Source organism: Musca autumnalis, unplaced genomic scaffold, assembly GCF_047663935.1.
Source record: "Musca autumnalis isolate F117 unplaced genomic scaffold, ASM4766393v1 scaffold_3, whole genome shotgun sequence".
Classification (NCBI taxonomy): domain Eukaryota; kingdom Metazoa; phylum Arthropoda; class Insecta; order Diptera; family Muscidae; genus Musca; species Musca autumnalis.
In genome coordinates this window covers 170,961,871-170,983,743 of record NW_027411866.1, presented here as the reverse complement: position 1 = coordinate 170,983,743, position 21,873 = coordinate 170,961,871, and the positions used below count along the sequence as shown (strand labels likewise).

Sequence of the window (21,873 nt, the reverse complement as noted above, 5' to 3'; positions counted from 1 at the left end):
CAATTTTTGGAGATATAGCGTTATAAGTGTCAAATTAAAAATAAGCCGCGTTAATGCATTATAAGGCGAAACCGCTTAAAGCAAGCCGCGTAAAAACATTATGAGGCGAACCTGTTAAAACAACAATGCCATGTGTTAGGTATTTCCATAAGCAATCAAACGATATCCACTTTGCCGTAAAATTATAAATTTTCGTGATCATCGCAGCAAACTCTACTTTGGACAAAAATTCTAAATAAAAAATAATAAAAAAATAAGTTACAGTGCCCTATAGGCCCAATGGCAGGTTTCTGAGGCAAAACGTCTGTTTTTGAAGTCATATATTTGGATAAAATAGTAACGGGATTAGATTCTTAATACATTGAGCCACTTAGAAACAAAATCATTTCAACCTGGCAACGCTTCATGACCACATACCGGGCGGTCAAAGATATTGCATCTTACATTGTAAAATTTTATAAAAATCTATCAAACGAAGAACAAATTTGTTTCGCTCGACAACTAAAAACCTCTAACATAATAAACAGTTTTTTAATGGATAACACGTGTAAAGGTATGTAATTAATATTCTGATTAAGAATTAAAAAAGTTAGATTTGGTAAGGAATATTTGGTGTAGACTTGTGGTGTATTTTTTGAGTAGTTTATATTGTAGTTTATATGGTTTTTGGAATAGAACTCTCGGTATTGCGACGTATTCGCGAAACTATATATATATATGGTAGAAGGTAATAGTGAGTACTATACGTGTAGAAAATTTTATCCCCGTATGGATAGGTAAACTTATAGAAAAACACTTACAGATATCGTGACACTTAAAAATTTGGATATTTTTAAGTATTGGGCTGGGCTGTGAGTGGGACTTGTCAATGTGACACAAGTCGCGAAATTTGATAGTTATCTTAATCGAGTTATACCATGCATTGAAATCTTTTATGTTCAAGATCTCTTAATTTAGTAATTGTGACTACAAAAACCTACTAAATTTAAAAATCTTGAACTGTAATTATAAAGTATTGAAAAATTTAACGCGATCGCGGTATTCTACTTCCAAATCATCAATTAATGATGGAGGTCACAATTATTATTGTATTGTATCCCAATACGTCAAATGATCTCTGAAATTTCAGGTTTGGGGGAGGTCCCGCGCTCCCTCCATTTTTTCGGTATAAAAACTACGTTACGATCTATTCTAAGACCTAAAGAATCTACAGTAAAAATTTTATGAAATTCGGTCCAGCCATTTCGGAGGATTTATATTTCGAACATCATGGCAGACCTGAATAATCTTCTGTATATATGTAGATATATATACCTGAACCGATCCGAACCAAATTTTTTGGACGTGATTTTTAATTGCTCAGGATGTACCATATCAAATTTTAAAGTCATCGGATGCAAATTGTGACCTTAGTGCGGCTTAAATATAAAATAGGTTGAAACATATATACGAAAGCTACATCTATATCTGAACCGATTCCTTCCAAATTTTGCAGATATATTTTTATGCTCACTATAAACATCAGGACGAATTTTGAAAGGTCCAGCAGCTTCCAGTGACTTGTTGCCTCAAAAACCTGTCATTGGGCCCATAGTGCAGTGTAAGTATAAATGCACTAAAGCTAGGAAATATTTTTTCGATTAGCATCAACAAGTATATTCTTCTTCATGATGGAATTTCTCTAATAAAACCCTTGCAGTTTAATTTTGTCACCATTTTTAATTTAAATGCAAGCGTTTTATTTGAGAGATTCCATTATGAAGTATACACTACTTGATGCTAAGCGAAAAAATATTTCCTAGCTTATAGTGCATTTATAAATAAATCACTGTAGCTTAATTTTTTTATTTTTAACTTTTTAGTAAATACATTTTTTGTCTCCATAACCAAATTACAGCCCGTGTTGGCCGAAAATGTAGATAAAACCTTTTAAATGCCTGAAATCGGGTGTATGGGACCATACAAGAACCAAGTCCTATGTCCACAATTTGTGGTGGAGAAGTGTCTGTACCATTGAGAACTCCAACTGCCAAGTTACAGTCAATTATGGCTAAGAATGAATAAAAAAATCCTCAAAATACATGAAATCGAGTTTTAACGTTATATGGGGGCTATAGGAAAAAGTGGACCCATATTGGATTGGGTTAATATTCATGTATTGTCATCCAAATCTGAAAAGTGTGCAAAGTTTTAGCTTGATTGGTCAACTGCAACTGTGTTAAAAATGAGTTACTAGATTTGAAGTAAACAGACATGAAACAAAGCAAATTAAAAAAAACACTGTAAAAAATTTGGAATCGTTTCCGATGGGCTTACGATTACACATGTATCTTAAATGGGTTAATTTTGTGTATAATTAATCTTAAATAGATAACACTGCTAAAGATCCTCCGATTTTGTTGGCATTTTTATTAAGGTAGATATAATTGCGTTCTTTAAAGGAACATATATTTTATGGGGCACAGACCCGGTTACCTCGTTTATTTCAGCCCGTTCGCCTCAATATGTGCATATTCCCGTTATATGTACATAAAAATCATGTGTTTTTTAGAACCGCTATATCTCAAGAATGGTTCCTAGGAAAAATTATAAAGACCAAACTTGTAGATAATTGTCCTGCCTACAATATGTATATAATCTCGTCACTGCACATAGGTTTCAATCAGGAAATTTTTGGCCAAAACCCTATTTTTGAAGTTTCGAAATTTTAATTTTTTTTGCACAGAATAATAAAAACGCATCAAGACATCTGAAAATAATTAGTTTTTGTAAATAACGTCAGTATTCGTTGATTGGCGCAGTACCAAAGTTGACACTTTTTTATGTAAAAATAAAACAGACTTTGTGCTGTAAAATATACAATTTTTGTTGTATTGCGTCGCTGCATAAATATACAGAAGTGAGACCAAAGTTATTATGAATCGGGAAGCTGTTAATGAGTACTTTCATAATATTAGCAAAAAGAACGACGAAATTTGTAAAATTAGCGTAATAATATCAATGTTATTTTTTAAATAAATATACTTAAACTTTTAAAAAATGTCCAAATATGTCCACCTCCAAATCGAATTTGAAAGATAGCAGGGGGTCAGTACTAATAAATTCAGAAGTCAAATCGTGCTCAAATTTGCCACAGTTAAAATAAAGTGGATTTTTCTATTTTAAGATGGGAGAATTTTTTGTAAATACCTGTTGTGGCTGTACGTAGTATCCAATTGAAATAGAACGGTAATACCCACATCTATCAACCGATTTTCCTTAAAATTCATATTTAAGGGTTACAGAGTGTCATAGCCCCCACATAAAAGTACCGTCCGATTTTAGATATTTTGTGGATTTTAGCGACACTTTATGACCGATTTGGCTGAAATTTGGTATTTTTACCTTTTGGAAGATATGAATCCTTCGTACCAAAAATTATTAACATAGGTCAATGTTTTGGTTTAGACCCCACACAACGGACCACCCTGTTCAACAAATTTTGGCAGTTTTTGGTCATTTTGGTCGATAAAACGTATGAATTGCTGTTTGTACACATTTATTATAAATAATAATTAATTTCAATACAAAATGGGCGTTGAAATAGTTTTGGCCAGAACATTTGGATTTGGGACCATTGTGCACTGTTTGATTAAACCAAACGTCTTGAAAACAAAATCCGAAAAGCTAAAAACCCCTCAAAATTTACATGAGATTGATGGACAGTGATTAGGACAGTGCTTCTAATGGTAAACCCAAGCTCTCCACCAAAATAAACCTTTTGTGGGAATTTTTGCTATTTTAATGTGTATTTTGACTGGGCTAGAAATACTTGAGACCAATTAAGAAACGGTGAATTCAAGTCTTACTCTTCATCTGCCGTCAAAGGTTTTCTTGCGAAGAATCCAGCAAGAACAAACAAATAATAAAATGAGTAATATTAGGTAATTTGAGAGAAATCATTATGTCCATGTAAAAAAGACTTTCATATAAAGAAATCTTATGTTTTCTACACCTCAACAAGATTTTTTGGTTGTCTTTAAAAAACCCGTTTGAATTTGTGTACGATGGTCTTTTGAGATTAATATTCGATATTTTTACAGAATAGAAGAATGATTTACCTTGTGCGAACAAAAAGAGCTCAATTAAAATGCCTCAAACATGTGGCTCGCTGTTGCTACGTAAGAGTGAGGTATGGCTGATTTTTTTTTTCAAAATTGAACTAAAGTAGTTCGAACAGTACTTAAATAAAAGTAAATATAGATTAAAATTTGTATTAGTATAAAAAATTGTCAGTGTTCGCCATTTCCATATTAAGTCATGTTTATTTGTTAATACCCTCAGCATTTATTCTAACGAAATAATGGTTTTAGACCCCAAGTACAAGGTGGCGCAAAAGTAATCCTCAGAAAATGCTATAATTTTTGCGATTGGCCCCTAATGTCAGTTCTGTTTTGACATTTGTGTAGTAAACACATGCGAAATACACGTTAATAAACAATGTTACGCTGCACTGCTCCAGAACGCGGAATATTGGTTACTATTTATTTGACCAATAATCGGTCGGTGACTTTGGCACAATGTGAACTTCGTCGCAGATGTTTAGCCGCTCGCCTCGAAGAGACTGGCACAACACGAGATGCTGCCAGGCATGACAGACCCCGAAGTATACGTTCTGCAGAGAATATTGCTGCTGTAGCCGAGGATGTCATGGAAGCGCCGTCGACATAGACCAGATGACGTGCCACGCAAATGGGTATCAGTTGACGGTCTTTACAGCGAATTTTGGTACAAGATTTGAAGATGTTTCCGTACAAAGTCCAGACGGTGCATCAGCTGTTAGATGCCGACCGCCAATCGCGTCTAACATACGATTAAGCCATCCTTAATCACCACCAAGAGGAAGATGATTTTTCATCAAAAATAATCATGAGTGAGGAGGCGCTGCAGACTTCTTTTTGTGGGGCTTTTTGAAGTCGCGGGTTTATGTCAAGAAGTCTCAGACTATTTCAGCTCTTAAAGACAATATCCGCCAAGAATGTGAGGACCTATCGCCGGAAGTTTCGACAACAGTGTTGGAAAATGCCATAAAAAGGGCTCAAATGACAATAAACTGTGGCGGGGGCCATTTATCTGATATCATATTCTCGACTTGATGTAAAAAAAAAAATTAAAAGACCAAATAAAAATAATCCACAAAAAAATCAAATTTTTTCATTTTTTTTTTAAATTACAGCCAAAAAACATCGGAAGATTACTTTTGCGCCATCTTGTATATTTGGACGAAATCTGTTTCAGACAATTTGAAGTTGATTTAGCACTGTCCGGCCGTCTGTCTGTCTGGCTGGCTCGTGCTCTCCAGCCACTCTCGAACGCATCAACCGATTCGGTTTAAAATTTGGCTTTCGTAACTAAGTTTAAGTTCGCTATATCGGTTATATCGGCCCACACCTTTCGGTACCTCCCCCACAAAAATTCGGAAAATTTGTGTGCACGATAACTCTTGAAGGTACTAATCGATTTGGCCCATACTTTGCACATCGTGAAATTTTCTACCAGACTTAAATGGAATCAATCGGTCCACTTCTTCGGATACCTCCAACACAAAAGTTCGGAAAAGTTCAGTTTAGGACCTGCTCTAGTATCGCGTTGAATTTTGTAGTAACAGCTTGTATTCACCGAACGAAGGTACAAGTTTTATCTGGACAATTTGGCCTTCGTAATATTTTAAAGGGACTATATTTTCCACTCATTCGGGTACCTCCTACACAAAATTTTGGATAAATTCACTTTAAGACCTGTTCTCGAATCACTTTGATTTCTGTTGAAGCAACTTGCATTCGCTGCCTCAATTACAACGGTAAATTCTTTTTCAGGGGCAAGCCCATACTTCTTGAGAAAACAACTAAACCAAACTTAGTTTCAGTTCGAAGATTGGCAAAAACTTCCTGTATTTCCCTCCAATATTTAAAAATGTCACTGGAATGGTATGCACGATATCCCTTGAACGGGGCAACCAAATTTATACAACGTTGGATCTCCTAAGGCCATTTGGTCGTCTATGAGAAGATCATTTGGTCTTTTATGAGAAAACTTTTTGGTCTTCTATGAACAGACCATTTGGTATTCTGTGGGAAGACAATTTAGTCTTCTATGAGAAGACCTTTAGTCTTCTACGAGAAGACTTTTTAGCCTTCTACGAGAAGACATTTTAGTCTTCTTGAGGAATTAATTGGGACTTTTATGAGAAGACCATTTGGCCTTTTATGAGTACATCATTCTGTATTCTATGAAAAACACATTCAGTCTTCGTCTATAAGAAGACCATTTAATGATTTTTATCAGAAGACTCTTTGGTCCTCTATGAGAAATCAATTCAGTCTTCTATAAGAAACTAGTATGTTTATCTTCTGCGGGGAGATTTGTATAATATGACAAGAACTATCATTCCTCTCGAAAAGTGTTTAGGCGTTCAGACTATTTGCTTATTTACGTGGTCTGATCAAAAGAACTATTATTTTAAATTCAGTTTTGGGAAGTGAAAAACGTGTGGGAGGCATGATAACGTTTGTTTTTTTTTTGTCAAAAACTTACTCAAAATCATCGATGCGTGAGCTGGTGCATTATCATGATACAAAATCGCTTATTAGATTCTCCACAATCCTTTGTTTTTCTGACGAATTTCTTCGCGCAAACGCACTGTGGTTCCGCCGGTGGACAAAAATCGAAAATTTTATGGCGACAAATTTGATTGTGATTGAAAGAAATATTCTCTAAACACATTAAATGTTTAATATTCAATATTATTTTTGCCAATTTACAGCGGTAATATGTCAAGTTAAGTCGAAGAAGTTAAGACTTGTATGCGGTGCCTTAAAAACGAAAAATAGATCCGTAAAGCATTCGTAGTTTATGAGTGATATTAAAAAAATTTAAGAGGTAAATCTAAAATTTCCAAAACGAAACTTACAGTTGATGGCATTGACTATGTTTTTACGAAAAAACATATCGAAAATTCGTTTTCTAACTTCCTTTAAAGTAAATTCTTTGTAAATGACTTTTTGTGATATTTTAATATCATTCTATAAATTTATGTTGAGTTTTACTAATGTTGGCCTAGTAAGGGCAAGTCCATATTTTTTAAAATACAGGGGAAAGTCTCTAGTTTACGATAAAATGAGATCCAGCTGCCACCCTGTAAGTTATTTCCCTTATACCACGCATCTAAAACCGACAAAATTCCGTAAATCGGGAGCTACGTTTGAAAATTTTGCCTAAAATCGTCAAAATACCGAATATCGAGAGGTACGCTTGTATGGGAGCTACACCTAAACGTGGACCTTTATTGAACATTTTTTGCACGGAGGTATGGTGTTCCCTCCGAAGTCAAATTACCAAATAACAGCCAACTCGGTTAGAAAATTTGGCTAAAATCGTCAAAATACCGAATATCGGGAGGTACGTTTATATGGGACCTATATCTAAACATGGACTTATAATGAACATATGTTGCAAGGAGGTATATTGTTCCCTCAGAACACAAAATGCAAAATTACAGCCAAATCGATTGGAAAATTTGGCTAAAATCTTCAAAATACCGAATATCGGGAGGTACGTTTATATGGGAGCTATACCTAAACGTGGACCAACATTCATTAAAATTGTTTTAACATTCATTAAAAGTGTTTTATTTAGAAACGCACTTAAAACTAAGAAATAATTTGTCGCTTGGCCTCAATATATATATTCTTTCTCATGATAGAATCTCTCAAATAAAACGCTTGCCGTTTAATTTTGCCACCATTCATAATTTAAATGCAAGCGTTTTGTTTGAGAGATTCTATCATGAGAAAGAATATATTTATTGAGGCTAAGCGACAAATTATTTCTTAGTTTTAAGTGAGTTTCTAAATAAAACACTGAAACTTAATTTTTTTAAATTATTTTTTATTTTACATTAATTATGAAAAATAATATCAGTTAAATGAGAACCGTTTTCTCTAACGCAAAAATGTGCTCTTCTTATGGCATTTTCCATAACTTTTCCATAATGCCACACCAAACGGTAACACGAATTGCGTGTAAAGATTTCTGATGAAGATTTTTATGATTTTGGGATCCCCAAAATCTGTTGTTTTGTTTATTTACGAAACCGTTCAAGTGAAAATGCGCTTCGTCGGTCATCATTAAATTTGACAAAACATTTTTCATTTTGATCAACGAGATTTAAAACTGCTCTAGCATATTCCAAGCGCAATACGAAGTCGTCAGGATTTAGTTTTTGGACTAGTTGGATTTTGTAAGGGAAGAGGTGCAAATCGTGTTTTAAAATTCGCCGAAGAGTGCGGTCAGAAAGCTGCAACTGGGAAGATCGTCTTCTCGTTGATGTTCTTCGAAGCTCTGTCGCACAGCATCAATATTTTCGGCCAATCTGCCAGTTCGAGGTCTGCTCGTACGCCTTGAATCTCCGACAGTCCCATACTTACTTACTTTACTTAGCTGGCCTTTTACAGAACATTTGTTCCATAAGCCGAACTAAGAAAAAATCTCCAATCCTCTCTGTTTGCTGCTGTATTTTCCCAATCTGGGATGTGTAGCTTTGTGATATCTCGTTTCACTTGTTCGCTCCAACGAAGCTTTGGCCTTCCAGATCTGCGAGAACCTCCATGCGGCCCGTATTTATACGCCTTTTTAGCGGGTTCATCATCACTCATTCTTATAACATGGCCTAGCCATCGCAATCGTTGTATCTCGATTCGTTCAACTATATTGATGTCATTGTATAGTTGATACAGCTCGATGTTCATACGACGCCGATATTCGCCGTCAACACAGATTGGCCCATAGATCTTTCGTAGAATTTTTCTCTCAAACACACAAAGTACTGCCTTATCTGCTTGAGCAAGTACCCATGCTTCGGAACCATACATTAGCACGGGTAGTATCAGTGTTTTGTACAGTGTTATTTTTGTTTGACGAGAGGTGGCTTTATTCCTAAACTGCTTACTCAGCCCAAAGTAGCATCTGTTAGCCAACACTATTCTTCTTCGTATTTCACAACTGATGTTATTTGTTGTGTTTATGGCGGTGCCGAGGTAGACGAAGTCCTTTACTACCTCAAAATTATAGGTACCAACATTCACAGATGGTGCGGTGTTTATGGACATATTACGCGTCGATACCATCAACTTGGTTTTTACGCCGTTTACTGCCAGACCAACTTTAGCAGATTCTCTTTCGACTTTTGCAAAGGTGTCAGTTACTTCCTTTACCGATCGACCCATGATGTCAATGTCGTCGGCATAAGCCAGTAACATGTGGCTGTTCGTGTATATTGTTCCATTTCTTTTGACCTTCGCGTCTCGTATGACCTTTTCCAGTAGGATGTTAAATAGATCACACGACAGGCCGTCTCCTTGTCTGAAACCTCTTTTGGTAGTAAACTCTTCGGAGAGGTTCTTTCCAATTTTAACTGAGGATCTCGTCTCAGTTAATGTCATTCTACAAAGTCGAATGAGCTTTGCAGGAATACCAAAATCAGACATGGCTTGGAACACCTTTGAACGTATAGGGCTGTCGAATGCTGCTTTATAATCGACGAAAAGATGGAAGGTGTCGATCTGCATTTCTTGGGTCTTTTCCAGGATTTGTCTCAAGGTAAATATCTGGTCAATGGTGGATTTGCCAGGTCTAAAGCCGCACTGATAAGGTCCAATAATTTCATTGACCATAGGCTTTAGTCTCTCACACAATATGCCAGATACTATCTTATATGCAATAGGGAGCAGACTTATGCCCCTATAATTGGAGCACACAGTCTTATCACCCTTCTTGTGGACTGGACATAGGATGCTCACGTTCCAATCGTCGGGTACGCGTTCTTCCTGCCAGATGGTGCTAACTAGCTGATGCATACACCTTATCAGCGTGTCGCCTCCGGTTTTGAACAGCTCGGCTGGTAGGCCATCTGCTCCTGCCGCCTTATTATTCTTCAGCCGGTTTATTGCTGTCCTTACCTCATCTTGGCTGGGCGGTATACATTCAATACCATCATCTGGGATTGGATCTGTGGTATCTTCGCCGTCTTCACTGCTATCGGATACCAACAGTTTGGAAAAATGTTCTTTCCATATCCTGAGCACACTATCTGTATCAGTTACCAAATTACCTTGTTGATCTCTACAGGAGGATATTCCTGTACCAAAGCCATCAGTTTGATGCTTCACTCTTTGGTAGAATTTTCGGACTTCGTTCTGTCTCCTGTACATCTCCATTTGTTCACACTCCCTCTTTTCCATTTCTCTCTTTTTCCTGCGGAAAAGACGTTTCTCCTCTCTCCTTTTCTCCCGATACCTCTCTCGTGCGCTACGCGTTGCTACTGATTGTAAAGTAGCCCTATATGCCGCATTTTTTTCTTCGGTAGCAGCACGGCACTCCTGGTCATACCACGGATTCTTTGGTGGAGGTCTCTGGTATCCAAGTACTGATTTTGCGGCTGTTTGCATGGAGTGGGCAATATTTTGCCATTGTGCTGATATGTTATCGGGACGAGAAGCGCTATCATTAAGCAATTGGGTCAGTTGAGTGGAATATGCTGTGGCTATCTGTTGTGTTTGCAGCTTGGCGATGTCCAACTTTCGTGTTGTGTCTGTCCGTGCTTTATTTGCAACGTTTAGACGGGTACGTACCTTTGCTGCAACGAGGTAATGGTCCGAATCTATGTTTGCTCCTCGGAACGATCGTACATCCAACACGCTCGATGAATGTCTTCCATCTATCACAACGTGATCAATTTGATTTATTGTTCTTTGGTCTGGAGACAGCCAAGTGCCCTTATGAATATCGAGATGCTTAAATCTGGTACTGCTAACTACCATGTTTTTTGCCGCTGCGAAGTCTATCAGCCTCATTCCATTGTCTGATGTTTCACTATGTAGACTGAATTTCCCAACTGTTTGTCCAAAGATATTCTCCTTTCCAATTTTGGCATTAAAATCGCCTAGAACAATTTTAATGTCATGGGCAGGACAACGGTCATATGTTTCTTCTAAGCTCTCGTAGAATATATCTTTGGTCTGTTCGTCCTTGTCTTCGGTTGGGGCATGAGCGCAGATAAAGCTGATGTTGAAGAATTTTGCTTTAAATCGAATTGTAGCAAGTCTTTCATTCACTTGGGTGACGTAGGGGATGGAAGATACCAAGGAACGGTCCTGACCGGTTTTAACATGGCAAAGCCCAGGATTTATCTTGGTCCCTCTTTCATCTCAAGTGGACACTGACCTCCCCGTGGTGTCACCTGGGGAACTGCCTTTAACACCCGTTAAAGGTAGTGAGCTAACATGTGCCGCGCGTTCACCCATAAGAACGTTAAAAACTTGGGTTTGGGCGTCGGGTTAGTAACCCTCCCCTAGAAAAAAACAGCCTACTATGAAAAAACGAAAGAAAATAAAAACAAACCCGACAGTCCCATATTCAGCAAAATTATTCACCAAGGAACGAATGGTTGGACCCGTTGGAGCAGTTCTTACACCATAAAATCTTCTGTATGCACGTTGAGTATTAATTATCGAACGATGATTTTCAATGAATAGAAAAACAATCTTAGTTCTTTGCGCAATTGTATAGCGTTCCATTTTTAAATATTCTCCCAAGTTTAATTTCTGAAATAGGAAAAAAGAAAAAGTTAAATACTCGCAAGCAAAGAAGTTACAATTGTTTTACATCATATAGTAACTTTAGCCGCACCCTGTAGTAGTATTCCTTATCGACAGTACGGCCATGTGGCAAAAATTCATGATGCACTATGCCATAGTAGACAAAGAAAACAGTGAGTAAGACATTCTTCTTTGATTCTTCAAACATGTGCACAAACATAACGGAAAGGCCACGGAATTTGAAAACAACATTTTTTATCAGACTTATAAAAAAAGCACCATCCAATAATTAGTAAGAAGATTTCAGGTTGTATACAAATTCTAGGACTGATATCCCCACACTAAATTTCTCAGCAAACGTTTCCAACTATGTTATTTGAAATGCTTATTAGTACATTATTTTCAATAAATTGATATTGTTTAATATTCCCCACATTTAACTTTTGTGGGTAGCATAAATCTTCATTTGCTGTTTAATTATTTCAATTTAAATTCTCAGAAATCGCTAATTAATGGCATAAATCAACAGTTCAATAATTGTTTTTGTATATCGTTTAATATTTCAATATTTCATCATTCTCTGATACCCTCACATATTATATACCCAATATTCACTGATCATTTCCTGGATATTTTAATAAAATAAAAATTGAATGAAATATATTCTGACTTGCAAATTAAGAATGTAAAGAAATAAGGCTCACAAAAGCATGGTCAAGAGTTTTATGTTTCCATATATGCCACCATATCACAACCCATCATATTATGGTCAAATTATGAATTAAAAATAATCCTTAAAAACCGTAATGTTCTGTTACGAATGTGTGTACACTGTACAGATATGCTTTAATTCCTGTAAATTTTCCAATAATGTTTTCTCCTTTTTTCTTTATTTAATTCAACCAATATTTACAGTGAATTTTCATTCATTAATTTAACAGATATCAGTTTATTGATAAATTGCAAACATTGGTGGCCGGCCAGTATGGCAAATGCAATATGCATAATATACATGGTCGTCGTTGTAGTCTTTTCTTGCAAGCCATAAAAACTCATATGTTTGATTGGATGGGTTTTTTCTTCAGCAAATTGTTCACTAAAAAAGTTCAAAGTGTGTGTTTGCTTTTAGGGTCGTGGTGGCAAAGGAAATTATTTGTCTGTTCCAGAACCTTTTTTGATATTTTTGTATGTTTTGACATATTTATAATGGAACGTTTTGCCAAAATTTCAAAAATAGTATATTTCTAGACAATTTTCGAAGCTTAGGACGGTCTTACGAAATTAAATAGTCATTTAAAGCATGGTTCTGAAAATTTTATGTTGGAATATTTATTGATTTATTATGAAAATTCTTGATAACTTTTCCAGGTTGAGATTTGAACCCACGTACCTAATAATGTGGGTCAAACTTTTTATACGATTTACTGGAATATTCCATTTTAATGAATTAAAGCAAAAATCTGGGCAAAATTTGCATAGGCAGTACCTTTTCAATTTTATTTGATTCAAACCTATTCAGATGAGCCAAAAAATTGAGCACTTTTTTGGTAGATTTTTATTACAACAGGGATATTTTCCGAAAATATGGCAACACCGTTATGATTTTTCATCTGAAGATTGACATAGTATAAGACTCTCAAAAACTATATGGTATGGACCTGTAATCCAAACACAGCTGAAGAGACCTTTACATATAAAAAGAAAAACTTTAAAACCTATTCCGATGAGCGGGAGTGTAGTTTGCATGCATATGCGCTAGTATTTCATAAATATGTCTGCAAATCTGAAAATTTTGTCATAAATTTAATTTTTCGCTAATCCATTTAGGAATTTCTAGAGTATTTTTTCATAGCCGCAATGAGTACGAATTCATTTAACGGTATTGACATATAACAGCTTATTATATCAAGTAGCGTTTTTTTTTAATTTTGATTTTTTAAAATGGAAAACTCAATTTTACAAATTTTTGGTCATATGTGTTTAATGACAATTTCCAAAATTAAATTTATTGTGTCTCAAGACACACATACAAACATATTTTTCATGGTGATAATATTTTTTGGAAGCTCTATCCTATATGAATGAAGTGCACCCTTGTCCTTAATGGGAGGTTCGTGGAAAATATTTTTTAAGTTACTATTTAAATCTAACTTTTCCGCTTTTCTTTTACGGTACGTTCCTGTTATGAATGTTTTTAATAAATTAAATATTTATCGATTTAATAATAACAATGAAAATATGCGTCGACTCCATTGAAACCTTTGTTAACAGAATGCCCGTTAGTCAGAGGTTAAAATATAAATTACTATTGACATTTGTTTCCAATAATTTCATTCAATACGACGGACGATGACAGCAATCCCTAGGCAAATATACTTGCTTTCAATATAAAGAAATAAATTAAAATGGCCAATGAAAATGGCCCCAGCATTATAGAATACATATATGGAAATAGGTAGTATTGAAAATAAAATTTACCGACAGTTAAATACCCTCAGCCTGCTTTTAGGCTTTTGTGGGATAGGTATTCCAAACTGCGGGCCTGGGTATTTCAGTGATAAACCCAATCAACAAGTCTATCCCAAAAAAGTAATCGTAAGCTGTAGACCAGCGGGGTCAAACCCTTTCTTTTAAGTAGATACAAAAGTTAAAGCTAACTTCGAGGAACTTCTTACTATTAAGTTAAAGTTCTAATGGTCTTCTGATGTTTCAATACACCAAATAGAAGCAAATATGTTTTTCTTTAAAATAAAAAATTAACAATATTGAAAATCTTATAACTTAGCGCATTTCGTTATAACTCTGATATTTGACCATTTAAAGCTCAAAGTGTATTTCCTTTGGTATAAGTCCAACAGAATCAAAATCTCCTTGACTATTGAGATGTCTCTGTTGTTTGATTTCCAGAGTTTTCTTTGGGAAAGCCATTATTAGATGCGGAGATATTCACATAAAAATCTTAATCTCCACCAAACCGTAGAAATTCGTTTTCGTAAATGTAAATATTGGTCTAAGATCATTATTTCGATGTGTTACAAACGTTCGGGCCAAAACCAACTTATAATACACTCTAACACGACCTAAGTGGGTTTTTGGAACATTACGGTCATTATAGAGAAGTTTATAACAATGGGCATAACAACTACTAGCATATTTAGTGCGACTGATGTATTGATAAAAGTACCACAACGACTTCCCGCTACTCAAATGTTAACACCATCAGAGAAGTAAACGTGTGGATCTTTTGGGGAGGAGGTAGTGGAAGAAATGGAGTGAAATAATTCACCTTGGAACTGGACTTTGGGAGTCATTGTTATTTTGATAAAAACTATCAAAAGGTTTTTATCGAAATAACCAGCGAAAATTTTCAATCATTGTAAGAAAGGAGTTGTGTGATATACATAGTTTACCTTTAAACTTGATTTAAGTTTAAGAGCTATAAAACGATTTGCCAATGTTGGACCAATGTTAGTCACTCCTTTCAATTATCGAGTCAACCAGCCATTTTAGTGGGTCACTGTAGGATTTTTTATGGCTTTTGGGTCATTATGTCAGAAAGCATGGCTTTGCCCACGAAAAATATTATATTATATTATGTCTTAAACTGCACTTAAGGGGAAATTTTGAAATTTTGTGAAGGAGGTAATGGAAGGGGTTGTCTGATGAAGTCCGTTTTCGAACTTGATTAAGTTTGAGAGAAATTTTACAATGTTAATATTTTGGAACATTGTCGGTCACTCCTTTCGATAATTCTCGAGCTCATTAAACATTTTGGTTGGTCACCGTAAGATTATTTAGATCTTTATTTCTGTAAAAGGGACTACAAGGGGTATCTTTTTAAAAATTTTCTTTTTTAATGATTTTCGGTCAACTCATAAACTGCATTTAATAAATATTTTAAGAAAGAGGTGTCCCGTATAGACTTTTTGGAACGTGAGGAACGTTTGGAAGAAATTTTACAATGGCAAAGATTTGGCTACGTCAAATACCTAATTCGTTAAACCGGATTCTCGTCATTCTTAGTTAGATTCTTGTCATTTTAGTTGGTGACGGAAGGGATTTTTAGTGCTTTTTAATCATTATCACGGAAAGTTATGACTTGCCTCAAAAAAAATATACCTTGGTAATGGTGCCACGAGTACAACCTATTGAATAATAATTCAATGGGATTCAAAAAATGTTCTTAGATGTTCTGGCCACTCGAAATTTTAACAAAAATCAAAATTTGTATTGGCTAATCTTAAAGTACAGATAGAATAGAATATGTTGCAACTTCGAGCCGATCGGACAAAAATTGGTTGAGATATGAGCGTGGGAAGGGGGAAAAACTACTGTGATTTGTATGTAAAATAGAAGTTTTACACATGGTTTGTTCGAAATGACATTTTTTAAAGCGGCTCCGACTTGCCGATCTTCATATGTCCACTTGCTATAATGTTTTTCGTAAAAACCCTTAACAATGGATATTTATACCCTATACCACAATGTGGAAAAGGGTATTATAAGTTTGTTTTGGTAAAAATTCATGTAACACCGCGAAATATGCGTCGGAGACCCCCAATGTGGTATATCAATCTTCATATCTCGACGAGATAAAACGATTTTGAGATGTGTGTCCGTCCGTCCGTCTGTCCATTATAAATTGTAAACACGCTCCAAGCCGCAATTATGGACCGATCGTCACGAAATTTTGTATGGAGGTCGGGTTCAGATCAGAATAGATCCCTATTCTTATTGGTGATGATCGTGAAATATTTAGCGGGTGAAATGGACCAAAAACATAATATTTATCCAATTTTCTAGCGGCTATGTAGGTCTTAATAATAGTCCGATCAACGCGTAATTTTAATTAAGGTAAGAGTATATCACAAAGTAGAAGCTTGCAATTTGAGATGGCGATCGGATAATATTTAGAGGGTTAAATGGACCAAAACTTTTGTGTGAAAATTGTGAAAATTTTTAATATACAGCTTATATCTTAATTCCTGGAAGTGACTTTCCGGACAAGTGAGATATACTTGAAAGTGGAACGCTTGACCTTTCAATTGATGTTGTTGGTGTGCATGATCAGATAACAGAGTTACAGCCTAATATATTCCGTTATTTGTTTGTAGTGTAATAATAAACACGCTAGAAGTCGCAATTATACATCAATAGTCACGAAATTTTGCACCGGGTAAGAGTATAGGTCGAAAAAGATGCCTAAAATTTTGAATGATGATCTGATATTCTTTAGCGGGTGAAATGAACCATTACTTTTGTATGAAAAATATAAAAATTTTATTTTTGGTCGATATTTTTATATTTCGCAAAGTAGCCTACATTTGGAAAAAAAATACTGACCTTTCCTCAGATGTAAATTGCAATTAAGTGTTTACTAGATAACGGGCCTACTGCCTAATATATAATGGGTTCTGTGTAGATAACCACATTTTTATCCCATGCTACATATTGTCTCTCCAAAAGTTTATGTAACACCACGAAATATTCGTCCTAGACCCCTTATTTGGTATGCCAAAATTCATATCTCGACGAGATAAAGCGATTTAGCGATGTGTGTCCGTCCATTAAAATTTGTAATTGTAATTGGCCGCAATTATTGACCGATTGTAACGAATTTTTTAAGGAGGTTGGGTTCGGGCCAGAATAGAAATGATTAGTTTTTGGTGATCATCGTGAAATGTTCAGAGGATGAAATGGACCAAAAACAAAATTTTAACTAATTTTGTAGCGGCTCTGTAGGTCAAAATAATAACGCGCAAAATTTTAAGCAAAGTTTGATTTGATGAAGAAGAAGCGTACAAAGATCAGACAATACTTAGCGGGTTAAATGGACTGAAACTTTTGTGTGAAATTGGTAAAATTTTCAATAACGTAGCGGTTAAACAACGGAAGTAGTAGTACTACATAAGTGGGTTTCATTGCATTTTACGTGAACTAAATTTTCCTTTCTTGCTACAAAAATGTCTTTGTCATGCTAGATAACTTTTTGGTTTTGGTCATAAGTATTATACATTACATCTCTGATATTTGATAATTAAATGTTCACAATCATTGAAAAGAAGTTCCATGGAGAGCGATTGTTCAGGGATAGTGGTATAGGGTATCCCATGGTCGACTCCGTCCGACTATAGACTTTTCTTACTTGTTTTGAATTACCTTTCGATTAAGGACAAGCTTATTAGGTTATTAATGATCTCACGAAAATATATGCTGATCGGTTTATTCGTTTTCGAGCTACTACTGCTTTTGTAAAAACAGTGTTTCATAGGCGGGCCTTTGTGACCTTTCAGATAAAATAAAAATCGTAGAAAATATGTTGGTAAATTTCTTGTAAACAAATCATGAAAAGTGGATTTTTGGTGCATATTGAGTGGCTATAACCAGAGATCATCAATGAGTTACTTGCCCCCGTAAGCCAATTAAGCACGCACAAGTTGTTTGGCCTTTTGCTTTTTAATGCATGTGTTTTCTTGCACTCTGTATTTTTTTGCACCACCACTAAAAAACACTTATGACGCATCAAGACCGTTGCTTGTGCGTAATAAGTAATACAAGTGTCCATCGTATTTTGCACTGTATACAAAACACGCAATCGTAGAGGTTTGCCAATTGGCTCACCAAGTGGAAGCACACACACAACACTACAAGAAATAAACAATTGAAATGTTATTTAAATTGTTGTTGTTTTGTTTGTGTATATTTTCTTTATTTGCTTGGAATGCTATGCGTGCTTTTGCATATTCTTCTAACGTGTGAAAACCAGTGTTAGAAAATTATATTTGCTCTCACTCTCTCGGAGAACATAAGACAATCAGTTAAATTATAAGGGTTGAAAACAAAACTTGATGTGCGATGAGCAACAAAGTAAAACAAAAAATGTTATTGCGTATTTAAAACTACTTGGCAAAGCATACGCATGTGTCAAAAAATGTCAATTTTTAAATAACTTATTTTTTGAATGGCTAGCCACACTCGTACATATTTTGAGAAAGGCAAGCAACACTGGCATTTATTTTGTAGAGTAGCAAGCCTCACAACACTTGTTTTTTAGCATGTGGCTCATGAGTATCAAAATCAGCTACTTACGCATTTCTCTGGCTATAACGCATACAACTGCACATTAATTAAAATTTTGTTTGAGAAATACCGCTACTGTCAATATTCGAACCTACCCTACAAAGTTACCCTGCAAAGTTTGGACAATTTGTACCTTCGTGAGTTATCGTTCACATCATTTTGGCAAATAAATTTTGAATTTTTGTGGGGGAGGTACCCGAATGAGATATGATATGTTGTTAAAATTAAAATTTTACGTAATATTCATTTCCCACAATTTATAATCACCACTACTTCCTTACACGGAATTAATTTCCCATCCACTACTCCAACAAAAGTTGTTAACACTTCCACACATTATGATTCAGTGAAAACCTTTCAGATTAATTTGTGGATCATTAACAACCAAAAATCTTTGTCAGTGGGGGATGTTGTCAATTACAGGCTGTATGTATACTGATTAAATAAGTACTCTTACATAATGTTAAAATGAAACCAATTCATACTAGCCGAGGGAATATTGAATATAATAATATTACCATCATTAAATACCTTACGGCTACTAGGCGGCATTTTGTTGTTTAAGGATGAAAATTATACCAAGAACAAGGTAAAACAAGTAAAATAGGGCTATAGAGGGACGGGGCCGAGAACGTGGTTCCCTACACCACTACTTCAGTGCACTAGTTTTCCACGGAATTAATTTTATATGAATACTACATACATATTTTAGCCGTCAAGTTATACATACACGACATAGGTTAGGTTAAAGGACGCACGGCTGTTACAATATACAGCCGCTCTACTCGGAGACCTTATGGCCCATTGTGTTTATCTTGGTAGTGTGCTGAAGGAGATAAGTTTACGTAAAAGATGGTCGTAGTGGACACACAGAGTATATATAAAGGTCAGAAATTAGATTAGACATATTAAGGTATGTAGATTTACAGAGGTGCTCGATTGTCTCTATCTCTTCTTCATCTTCACATTCCCTGTAATAAATACATGAGTTAATATACACGATCACATAACAGATATACGAGTATAGCATATACATACACCGTCATTGCTGGAAACGTAGGGCATTTTCTCATATTTTATAATGGACAGTCGGACAGTTTTGGCTACATATACATACATGTTTCTTCAACAAATTAAATTTTGCATTAACTCTTAGATAAGTAAATAAGGTACCTATGTTAAAAATCGAATTACTCAGAAATGCGAAGCATGTCCAGCCTCCAAAGAAATTTTGCGGAGAATCGTTAAAAAAGCTCAAATGCCCTTCAAAATTTTAGAAAAACTTAAACTTTCTTATTTATACCTCAATTGCTATAGTTAAAAACGAAAACGTCAATGAAATAAATAAGAATATAATACTCAAGGTAGGAAATAAATACTGATGTGAGGATTATAGAGGTAAGAAACATATGTGATGTACGGATTACCGAGTCTACAATGAAAAAAATTCTAGTGTCCGGATTACCGCGTTGTCCAGATTATCGAGACTATACGGTAAATACATAATTAATGAATATTCTTTGCACGTTAAATGAATACAAACAAATTGGCATATTGTGGAATTCTTTTATGCGAAATTGCATAATGAAATAAATATATTTGTGTTTCAAGCAATTGTTGTGCAAACGAAATGCATACATTGCACAGTGGTTCCACCCATTGGCCAAAAATAAAAAAATGAATGTCAAAATTTTGGTACAACATCTGGCAATTCTGACAGCTATGACATGGACCTTTTTAAAAATATATTAGTTTTTAATTCATTCGAACGCGATCTTCTTAAGAACAGCTTCAAAGGTCGGAACATTTGACTAATATTTTTTGTTGTGAGTACAACCTATATTTTAAGTGCAAGTAAATATATTCAAAATATCGCCAAACTAATACGTATAGCAAAATATTATATTGGATTTTGAAGGAGGAGTTATTAGCTTAATTTTCATTAAAAAATTGTGTTTTAGCGTATTGTGGAATTCTAGTTAGCTGCATATTTTCTTAATGTATTTTGTAATGCCAATTCGATCATGTACTTAAATTTGACCTAAGGTTTTAGTCATGATGCCCACCAGTGCCCACCTCGGGAATAATTTTCCAAAGTAGGTCATGGGTTTAAGATTATTCAGTATTAAAATCAGCTGCCATCTAGTGCCATACTATAAATGGTTGGTCGCTGACTAAAGCTGCCCTAGAATAAGGTTTCTATGGATATGTTAGCGTATAACTCTGTTATCTGACCACGTACATTAACATAATTGGTATCAGTGGCAAGATGATGAAATATTCTTCCAAATTTGTCTTACGTTGGCGGTACGTGCCTTCCAGGAAGAACGCTATATGATCTATATTAAAAATTTTGCCAATTTTCAGACAAAAATATTGATTTTTTTAATCCGCTAAATTGGTTGGATTTTACGTTGTTTTCGAGATTGTTCTGTTTCCCCAAGCCTATTTTTGCATCATAAGATAATCGGGACCTTTGTTCATGTCATTTTGTATTAACAGCATAATACAAATCTTACCGTATACCCCCTCCAGAGGGGAAAGGGGGGAGAATGTTACGCTCGTGGTTTCTTAAAACACTCTTCGCAGCAGCACAAAGTTGTAACCGGCTCATTGGCTTGATTTTTACACTCTAAATATTTTTGGCCACTTTCTCCATACAAGTGGATCCACTGTGCATTGTTATGTATGAAGAGGTAATTCCAAAGAATAAAAAATTAAGCATAACAATATATGTATGTATATTTTTCTCGTTTTAAAACAAGTGTTTTTCGCTGCGGAGAGAAAAGAGAATAAAAGAAAATATGTCGTATGTGAAAAAGTTAGGTTAATTTATTAGTATTTTAAGCGAATATACAAATCAAAGAATAAATAAAAAAACGATAATTCTAAAAACTTTTTCGTATTAAGCCTCCAATCAGTTTAACATTTTTTCAATGTGGCATCAATGGCTATTTTCAATAGGCGTTAGTAACGTACCCACCAACCACACATAAACACAATCGTTCTCTAAATGAAACATTGTTGCTGATAAAAGAAGTTTATTTCATAAATATCAATAGCATGTGTTATTTATTTTTGTGTTTTTTCAAATGAGATTGAAAAACTTTTGCAATCAGCATTTTTCCGTCATCTCTATGTCTACCAAAAACGAATGTTC

The 21,873-nt window shown here is 35.1% G+C and overlaps 1 long non-coding RNA gene across 3 annotated transcripts in view; it reads right to left on the bottom strand.

Moving 5' to 3' along the window:
• Positions 1–21,873, bottom strand: part of LOC141396621 (uncharacterized) — a 262,411-nt gene that overhangs the window by 10,509 nt on the left and 230,029 nt on the right. For 2 of the 3 annotated variants that reach the window (XR_012411206.1, XR_012411207.1), the window contains exon 6: positions 21,233–21,487. The exons of the other annotated variant lie outside the window; for it this stretch is intronic. This is a non-coding gene — a long non-coding RNA (uncharacterized lncRNA). The remainder of the gene's footprint in view (positions 1–21,232; positions 21,488–21,873) is intronic. 3 annotated transcript variants of the gene reach the window in all.